Raw genomic sequence first — 10,824 nt, forward strand, 5'->3', positions numbered from 1 at the left:
GGGGTGGGCATGCCACACGGCCCATGGAAGATGTAGCGAGCTGGTTTTGTGCCACTCCAGAGAATGGGAGGCGCACCAATGGATTCAAATTACAGTGGTACCTCTGGTTGTGAACGGGATCCGTTCCGGAGGCCCTTTCGCAACATGAGCAGAACACAATCTACGTCTGCGCGTCTGTGCATGCATGGGTTGTGATTTGTTGCTTCTGCGCATGATGTCATTTTGCGCTTCTGCACATGTGCGAGCAGTGAAACCTGGAAGAAACCCTTTCCAGTACTTCTGGGACGCCGCGGGACGTAACCTGAAAGAATGTAACATGAAGCAGATGTAACATGAGGTATGACTGTATAAGAAAGCCGATTCCGACTGAATGTTAGGAAGAACTTTCTGACGGTACTGTATGAGCTGTTTGACAGTGGAATGGTCTCTTTTGGGAGGTTGTGGGCTCTCCTTCCTTGGAGGTTTTTAAGCAGAGTTTGGCTGGCCATTTGTCATGGATGCCTTAGGTGAGATTCCTGCATTGCAGGGGGTTGGACTAGATGACCCTTGGGGTCCCTTCTAACTCTGTTATTCTGTGATTCTATGATGCTACAAAGGTACCTCAGGTTAAGTACTTAATTCCTTCCAGAGGTCTGTTCTTAAACTGAAACTGTTCTTAACCTGAAGCACCACTTTAGCTAATGGGGCCTCCTGCTGCTGCTGTGCCGCCGTAACATGATTTCTGTTCTCATCCTGAAGCAAAGTTCTTAACTAGAGGTACTATTTCTGCATTAGCGGAGTCTGTAACCTGAAGCGTATGTAACCTGAGGTACCACTGTACTTCCTTTCCAATCAGTGCATTGCTCATCGCTTCCCTCTGGAAAACTGCAACCTTTTACACCACCAATTCATTTCTTTTGTTTCACTTTTGTTGTGCTCTGGTGCAAGTCTCCCCTCCACCAATAGCAATAATGCAAATATGACTGGGGAAGCGTCACAGAACAACTAATAAAGCATAAAAATGCAGGGACAGCCCAAGATAAATCTACCACTAATGCACTATTATTGCATCAACGACATGTTGAAGAATATAGCAGTGGGGAAGGAGGGGAAAAACACCCCAGCTTGGCTTTCATCCTGTCCTGTTCTTCAGATTCAAAAATTGTCAGCAGGGTTCTGACAGCAGGACCTTTATTACCAGTGATAAGTGACACGTTGATTTCTGCTTTCATACTTCAGGTTACATTTATAGCAGCACTGACAGGTTTGGGGTCCCCCCCCCCCTTTTCCTTTTCCAGAGGGAAACATGTCTTGACTTGCAACACAGTTATATAAATCTTTGATGGTCACCACTGTGGCAGCACTTTTGTGCTGAAAGCATTTGGGCCGTGCAGAAATTACAGAGCAAGAAAAGAATTGCTGAGGAACCGTTCTTAATTCCGGCACATCCGGCAGCCTGGAAAATGAACAGTTTGCAGAGATATATTTTGCTGCATTTAAATATTCAGATTCAAAGCATGCGGTATTCAGACTGGGATTTTTTTTTGTTGTTGTTTAGTTGTTTAGTCGTGTCTGACTCTTTGTGACCCCATGGACCAGAGCATGCCAGGCACTCCTGTCTTCCACTGCCTCCCACAGTTTGGTCAAACTCATGCTGGTAGCTTCGAGAACACTATCCAACCATCTCGTTCTCTGTCGTCCCCTTCTCCTTGTGCCCTCAATCTTTCCCAACATCAGGGTCTTTTCCAGGGAGTCTTCTCTTCTCATGAGGTGGCCAAAGTATTGGAGCTTCAGCTTCAGGATCTGTCCTTCCAGTGAGCACTCAGGGCTGATTTCCTTCAGAATGGACAGGTTTGATCTTCTTGCAGTCCATGGGACTCTCAAGAGTCTTCTCCAGCACCATAATTCAAAAGCATCAATTCTTCGGCGATCAGCCTTCTTTATGGTCCAGCTTTCACTTCCATACATCACTACTGGGAAAACCATAGCTTTTACTATACGGACCTTTGTTGGCAAGGTGATGGATTGTTTTTTAGCTGGGGTTGATTCCTTTTCTGTACAGTTAAGGGGAAGGGACATAGCTCAGTGCTACACCATCTGCATTTTAAAGGGGCATAGGATGCCAATCAAATCAACCAAAGGCCTGGTTATAAAGGAACGTTTTTTGCCTGACGCCTAAAGGTGTATATGTAGGGAGAGAGCTCGAGGCTATCCGCAGCTCATGCCCCCCAGATTTCGAAGTGTCCTCTGGTGAGCATAGCTCTGGGAAAGGCATCCCCTTCTCCTCCAGGCCCTCCAACGACATAAACCAACTTGATTTATGCACACTAGCCTTCTCTCTCGACACAGCAAAAGAAAGAGGCATTGTAGTTCTAAACTACTACAGTGGTACCTCGGGTTACATTCGCTTCAGGTTACATACGCTTCAGGTTACAGACTCTGCTAACCCAGAAATAGTGCTTCAGGTTAAGAACTTTGCTTCAGGATGAGAACAGAAATCGTGCTCTGGTGGCACGGCAGCAGCAGGATACCCCATTAGCTAAAGTGGTGCTTCAGGTTAAGAACAGTTTCCGGTTAAGAACGGACCTCCAGAACGAATTAAGTACTTAACCTGAGGTACCATTGTATTTATTTACAGACTATTTACAGACAACAGCGTTCTGGGGTCTGTTCTCTCCAGCTCCGAGAACAAACAGAACAGCATAAAAGTGAAGTACGGTTTCACAGACTCGTACTGGAAGCGAGATAAGATAGACTTCCCTTCTCACACTCCATTCAGACAGGCGTGTGAAATATACCAATCATATATATCATGGTGAGAACAGGATGCTAGACTAGATGGACTCCTGGCCTGACACAGCAGATTCTTCTTAAGTTCTTAAGCTCTGTTCCTCTGTCAGTCCTTCCCTTTGCTTTCACGTTCTTCAGTGACAGACATACCATCAGTGCTGGGTGTCAAAAGAGCTCAGGATGCTTTCTCAGATGCATCCTTCCTGTTTGCTCCAGGCCAAACAAATCTTGAAGCAACCCCCCCCCCCCCACACCTCCACCTGGCATGAGTAACACCCATGCACAGTTACGTTGTAGAACATCACTCAGCGGTGTATACAAAGTGACTGAGAAAAATTTACAATGGTGATTTTTCAACTGACGGGGAAATTAATGCACTCTATTATGGGCATTTAATCAGTGCCATCTTCTAAACACACCACAGAGATAGAAGATGGATTGCCCCGAATATATCATCTCTATAAAACAGGAATGCCAACAGGAATAACAACCCCAGTGACGTCTTGGTTTTCAACAAAGGAAGCTCTGGAGCAATGTGAATTGGTAGTGTTTGTGTGTGTGTATTTTGATTTAATTTAATTTTTGTTATGTTACATATTTTGTATTTTGATGCTGTGTTTTATCTTGTAAACTGCCCTGTGATCTTCAGATGAAAGGAGGTATATAAATGTAAATAATAATAATAATAATAATAATAATAATAATAATAATAATGTTGTATTTGTATGTCTGTGGAATTGCCACAGTTGCGATCAGCAGGGCAAAATGAAGCGTGTGGGGTTGGGGAAGCAAAAGCCAACATTTCCCATCACTTTGTGCAAATAAAATAAATAAATAGCTTTATTGTTGGGCTAGCTAGCCAAAGGCCATGACAAATTGAAAAACAGAACACAAAATGGGGGTGTGGGTGTGGTGGGAAACAGCATGCGTTATATACAACTAGGGCCATCAAGGCATAAGATAGATGAAAACACATTTCTGGGAGATTCCGCAGAACAGTTCCTATTTAGATCTCAGTGTCCCCTTTTGTAGTTCACTGCAAATTTGTCCAGGATCTTCTTCCTGATCTTTCTGGCTGCCAGTGCAAAATGAGTGACATTTTGAGTCACTAAGCATTGGCATCGCTAAGCAGCCACAGGACCCTCTCCGCTGGAAAGAAACATCTTTCCTGGGTAAATGACGCTTCTCGGACTTTTGACTAAGATCAAGTGTAGTATCCCACTTCCTCAACACCCCGTATAACCCCCCCAAATTATATTACGTCCTATGTTCCTTTCACACTGCAGTACCTGATGTGTTGTGGAACTATGGCTTTTTTGACCAATATATATATACCAGCATGCCATGCTAATTTCATTCACACAAGTGGGTGTGGTGTGACACAAATATGAATGCCATTACTTACCCCCACACCCTTTCGGCACATGCGTGCTTCTGATGGTTCCCTCATTGTGAGAAGCGAAGTACAGGGAACCAGACAGAGGGCCTTCTCGGCACTGGCACCCTCCCTGTGGAAGACCCTCCTGTCAGATGTCAAGGAGATAAAGAACTACACAACTTTAAGAAGACATCTGAAGGCAGCCCTCTATCGGGAAGTTTTTAATGTCTGTGTTTTATTATGTTTTTATATTGGAAGCCATTCAAAATGGCTGGGGAAACCCAGCCTGATGGGTGGGGTATAAGTAGTAGTAGTAGTAGTAGTAGTAGTAATAATAATAATAATAATAATAATAATAATAATAATAATAACAACTTCGGTGCCCCCATGAAAGCAGCAGCAAAGGACCGTACACCAGTACAGTCATACCTCAGGTTAAAGTAGCTTCGGGTTAAGCATTTTCGGGTTGCACTCCGCAGTGACCCAGAAGTAACGGAGCGCGTTACTTCCGGGTTTCACCGCTCGTGCATGTGCAGACGCTCAAGATGACATCACATGCATGTGCGGAAACGGCAAATCACGACCTGCGCACGCGCAGAAGCGTGGACATGGGTTGCATTTGCTTCAGGATGCGAACAGGGCTCCGGAACTGATCCCGTTCGCATCCAGAGGTACCACTGTATACTGCTCCAATTTTTTGCATCTTGACTCTCGTGATTTTCCAGGTTAAGGGGGCTGCAAATGGATTCTGCTCCCTGTCCCAGAACCAAGTAACATAGAGATGAGTTTTCCAGAAACGGCTTTTTATGTCATGTGAAAGCTCAAATCTAATGTGGTAATTCACAGCTAGGGAAACCTCTGGGAAATGGAACAAAGTGCTTTTTTTAAAAGAGATATTTATTAAAGTTTAACAATTACAAAGAAAGAAAAACAGACAATAACAATAAAAAAGATTACAATATTTCAAAAATACAAGAAAATACAATGCTAAAAAAAGAAAAAAAGAGAAAAAAAGAAAAGGAAAAAAGAGAAAACCCAAAAACAATACAGTTAAACAATAACATTTAAAAACAATAACATCCAATATTTTCATATCTTTGTCTTGCATTTACTTATTTCCACGACTTCCTCACGCCTCCCTTTTTGTATTCTTAATTCATAATTGTTTCAGCAAGTCCTTTCCCTCTTTCTCAGATTTTATTCCATAATTTATCTTAACGCAATTTAACCTTAGATTTTACACTTTAACCCATTAACAATCCATTTTAACTTATTTCTTTATAACCTTTCTGCTAAGACCATGTAGGTTCATTCCAGCATCTTTCTAACATTCATTAATTTTACAATACTTTTTAAAATATACTTTCAATTTTTTCCAATCTTCTTCCATCGACTCTTCTCCCTGGTCTCGGATTCTGCCAGTCATTTCCGCCATTTCCATGTAGTCCATCAGTTTCATCTGCCATTCTTCCCTGGTGGGTAGATCTTGCGTCTTCCAATACTTTGCAATAAGTATTCTTGCTGCTGTTGTGGTGTACATAAAAAACGTTCTATCTTTCTTTTACAGATAGGTAGCCGTGTTGGTCTGCCTTAGTCAAAACAAAAAAAATTCCTTCCAGTAGCACCTTAAAGACCAACTAAGTTAGTTCTTGGTATGAGCTTTCGTGTGCATGCACACTTCTTCAGATACACTGAAACAGAAGTCACCAGACCCTTCTATATAGTGACAGAGAAACCAGTAGGAGAACACTTCAATCTCCCAGGACATTCTATACAAGATCTCAAAGTAGCTTTTTACTACAAAGGAATTTCAGAAATAGACTGGAAAGAGAAGCTGCTGAATTGCAACTTATTACCAAACTTAAAACCATGGAGAGACCTGGTCTGAACAAAGACATTGGATTCTTATCTCATTATACATGACAAAGCCATTTTTCACCTTCTCACCCCTTGCTTTTTCCTGTAAGACCTATTGCAGTCGTTAAGAGTCGTCAACAGGCTCATCACAGCTATCTGCCAATCACCCATTCCCACCACCCTTCTGAGTAATACCGCTCCCCACCTTCTCACTATATAGAAGGGTCTGGTGACTTCTGTTTCAGTGTATCTGAAGAAGTGTGCATGCACACGAAAGCTCATACCAAGAACTAACTTAGTTGGTCTTTAAGGTGCTACTGGAAGGAATTTTTTTTGTTTTGACTATCTTTCTTTGACACCAATTGGCCGACCATGCCCAGGAGAAAGGCCTCTGGTTTCTTCAGGAAGGTATATTTAAATACCTTTTTCATTTCATTATAGATCATCTCCCAGAATGCCTTAATCCTTGGGCATGTCCACCAAACGTGAAAGAAATTACCTTCTGTCTCCTTACATTTCCAGCATTTATTGTCAGGCAAATGGTAAATTTTTGCAAGCTTGACTGGTGTTATGTACCACCTACAGATCATTTTCATTAAATTCTCTTTTAAGGCATTACATGCCGTAAATTTCATACCAGTGGTCCATAACTGTTCCCAGTCCGCTATCATAATATTATGTCCAACATCTTGTGCCCATTTAATCATAGCAGATTTCACCATTTCATCTTGTGTAGGGAAATGGAACAAAGTGCTGTGCGGAAGCAACTTTAGCGGAATGGTTCTCTTCCTGAATCATGCCCCCAAATCGGGTGCAGAATTTTGAGGGGCCGTTTCCACGTAGTTCCACTCACAAACTGGTTATCCAACAGTGTTGAGCTCAAGCTGGCAGAACATCAGTGCAGAGCAATGCCCGCCGTGCCGGAATCCATTGCTTTTTGAACACGGGGTTTACTTTTCCCCAAACAAGGCTCACGAGGGCCTCGTTTATGGCGTAGTAAATCCAGGGTCGGTGTACTTGGCCTTCAGACTGGCGCTTAACAGCACACAAGGCGTGACTCGCCGCAGCCATTACTCATGCCCCGTCACAGCTTCTGGCTTAATTACAAAGCACTAAAACATGAAATAACAAAAATAACGATGGGAATAAAAACGGGCGAAATAAAATATGTATAGCTAAATTGGGGGTGGGGAGGGAAAGAAGCTTCGCAAGTGTCCAGTGGTCTCAAACATTAACCCATCTTCTTGTTGGGTTTACACATAAATGTTGGATTTATCTGCCATCGGGTTCTAGTACTGGGTGGGAAAACTGCTTGGAATGAACTAGGTTGGTATAACGAAGTTTGCAGAACTAAGCCTGGAAGTATTTTCCATCATTGCCGAGCGGACAGAACGTGAATTAAGTTTGTTTTGGGGTAGAACTTTGAATGATTTCTAATTCACTCTCTACACTTTGGAATCTTTGGATCTTTAAACATCTTAATTTGGGGGAGAAATAAACAAAACAATTCACAGTGCAATAAGACCTGCACCAGCAGCTTCAGGAGGCTGGGGAAGAGACTGGCCATTATTGGCTTCCCCAACATTTGCCTTTTGCTTCGGTCAACTTCCTCTGGAGTAAGGATACGGGAGCCAGCTGCAAGTCATCTAGCCTGGTGAGAGGTACCTGTTGGAATTCCATTCCTCCCGTGCTGCAGATGTGTGGGGTTGTTACACGTCACGTGTCTGTTTAAATTCCAGCACTGATTGCTGAAGTCTTGAATGGAAAGGGAGATAGGCTGTTTCTGCTCTGTATAGCTATAATTGCACCTCGTTTTGTGGCCGGGATCTGTTCCGGAGCCCCGGCCACCAGCTGAAAAGGACGCGGGGCAAAGCGGCGCGTCTGCGTACCCGCGTGGAGTGGTTTGCGCTTCTGCACATGCGCAAAGTGCAATTTAGTGCTTCTGCACATGAGCGAGCTGCAAACCTGGAAGTAACCCGTTCCGGTACTTCCGGCTTTGCCGCAGACGTTCGCTAAACAAGGCGGACGTTCGCGGAGGTATTACTGTATTGCTTTTGCAGTTAGCAATACAGAGTGGAAACAGCGTATCTCCCTTTGCGCTCCCTCTGAATTGTGTTTAAGCCAGACTCTTTGGAGTACAGGAAGACCAGTACCAGAAACTTTGTTGTTGTTGTTTAGTCGTTTAGTCATGTCTGACTCTTCGTAACCCCATGGACCAGAGCAGGCCAGGCACTCCTGTCTTCACCAGAAACTTTACTGCTGGTTAACTTTTGTTTTTGCTTTTTTATATATAATATTTTTTATAGTATTGAATTTATTACGTGTTTGCTAAATTGTCCATCTTCATTATTTTGAATTTACTGGCATGTTTGGTATTTTGTATATTTGTATATTTCCAGCGTTCTCTATTTTGATGTTTTTGAATGTTTGCTGCTTTGGGTGTGGCTCATTGTGAAAAAGCAGCATATAAAACCAATCAAACCATATCCTATAAGATGCAGGCCAAGTATGGTTGCCAACTGAGAAGAAAACAAAATCCGCCTTGGTCAGCAGCTGGACCTCATCACCTGCTAATATTTGTTCTAAAAGGCACAGGAGCAGGGGGTGGGAGCAAGTTGGCAGCCTTTGAGCCAAGGAACAAAGGGAAATCGCTGGCACAGTCTTTGACAAAAAAGAAAAAAAACGAAGTTCTTCAGTAGCAACTTTATTGTCAGTTAACTCTTGTTTTGCTTTGTACTGTATGTACTTCAACCTAGGTTGTGGGGTGGTTTTTTGTGGTAATATTGAATAGAAACTGTGTTTGGATTTTTGTCATTTCTTAATCTACTGACATGCTTTGTATTTTGTATATTTGCATTCTGAATGTTTTGTGCAAGCCAGTTTGGGCATAGCTCATTGTGGTAAGACAGCATATAATCAGTCAGTCATTCTGTCAGTCAGTCAACATTCCACCCTTTCTGTAGTTTGATGTTTTCTTAATCTTAAGTATATTTTGCTTGGAGAAACGATAGCTTCCTGAGCTGCCATTATTGTTGGTCCTCACTGCCTCCTTGTTCCTGCCACCTTGTTCCTAAACCCGCTGGATGGGGTCAAAGGTCCATCATAGCCCAGTTGTCCAGTTCTCACAGCAACAAACCAGATACTAAAAGTCTTCAAGTTGGTGACCGTTACTACATCTTGTGGGACAGAAGTCCACAGCTTGTCCTCCGGGTTTGACTGGCTGCTTGGTCGTGGCTCCTGGCTTGCTTCTCAAACCTTGTTTTCTTGACTGCTGTCTGGTCCTGTGCCTTCTGATTCTTGGCTTGTCCTGGATGACTGCCCACAGCCAAGCAGTGACAACAAACAGAGGTGGAGGGCAGGGTCAATGGGTACCATGCCCCTACCCCCAAACTCAGTCATCATATACAGCATCTAATGAGGTCTAATGTTACGAAAAGAACACTTGAATGTTATTCCCCTAACATAGGGGTCGCTGACCTTTTTTTGACCAATGGGCACATTTGGAATTTTGAGAAAGTGCCATGGGCACAACTCACAAAATGGCTGCCATGTCTCCCCACCCACCCCACCCATCTATGGTGGTGGGTTGACATCTATACCATCCTTCTTCTTTGGTGATCACTTGTAGCTGAGTAAGATTGTCTTCCATAAACACAGTTTTAACAGTGAGTCTGTAAGTGAATGTAGAGCCACACATCTTTCCACAATGGGGACATAGGTTTCCGAGCAGAAGTTGATCACGGTGAGGGTTTGCCATGCGTGCCTTCCTCTTAGTGCGTTTCTCCCTTTTGTCCTGAGTTTGAGCATCTTCAAAGTCCATAACACCTTTGGTAAAGGCTGTTCTCCAACTGGAGCACTCACAGGCCAGTGGTTCCCAGTTGTCAGTGTTTATACAGTGGTACCTTGGGTTACAGACGCTTCAGGTTACAGACGCTTCAGGTCACAGACTCCACTAACCCAGAAATAGTACCTCAGGTTAAGAACTTTGCTTCAGGATGAGAACAGAAATTGCACGCCGGCAGGCACGGCGGCAGTGGGAGGCCCCATTAGCTAAAGTGGTACCTCAGGTTAAGAGCAGTTTCAGGTTAAGAACGGACCTCCAGAACGAATTAAGTTCTTAACCTGAGGTACCACTGTACTCTGACATCTGTACTCATTTCAGATGTACTATATTTTTTAAAGATTTACCTTGAGAGAGTTTTTCAACCTCTTTTGTTGACCACCAGCATTACGCTTTCCATTTTGAAGTTTGGAACAGAGTAGTTGCTTGGAAGACGATAATCAGGCATCTGCACAACATGACCAGCCCAGTGAAGTTGATGTTGAAGAATCATTGCTTCAACACTGGTGATCTTTGCTTCTTCCAGTACACTGGTATTAGTTCGCCTGTCTTCCCAAGTGATGTGCAAAATTTTTCGTAGACACCATTGATGGAATCTTTTGAGGAGTTGGAGATGGCGTTTATAAGTGGTCCATGTTTCACAAGCATACAGTAAGGTTGGTAGTACAATAGCTTTGTAAACAAGCATTTTGGTTTCCCTGTGAATGTCCCGGTCCTCATATCATCCATTGCCACACTTGCTCACTCACAGAAAGTTCTTTGAGCTCTGTTCAGAAAGGAAGGGAGGGTCTATATCCAGTCTAGCCATTCAATGGAAATGGAATGTGGACATATTTAAGGGTGCATGCTCAATTTAGAAGAGATCAAGTCAGTGCATACAGAAACTGAGCAGAAGAAGCACAGTCCCTTGTACTTGATGGGGATATTTTTTGAGGGGATATCAATTGATTCTTTTTGTGGGCACCATATTGGTAGGCAC

The sequence above is a fragment of the Podarcis gaigeae genome, assembly GCF_964106915.1.
Source record: "Podarcis gaigeae genome assembly, chromosome: 1".
In the NCBI taxonomy this organism is placed as follows: Eukaryota; Metazoa; Chordata; class Lepidosauria; order Squamata; family Lacertidae; genus Podarcis; species Podarcis gaigeae.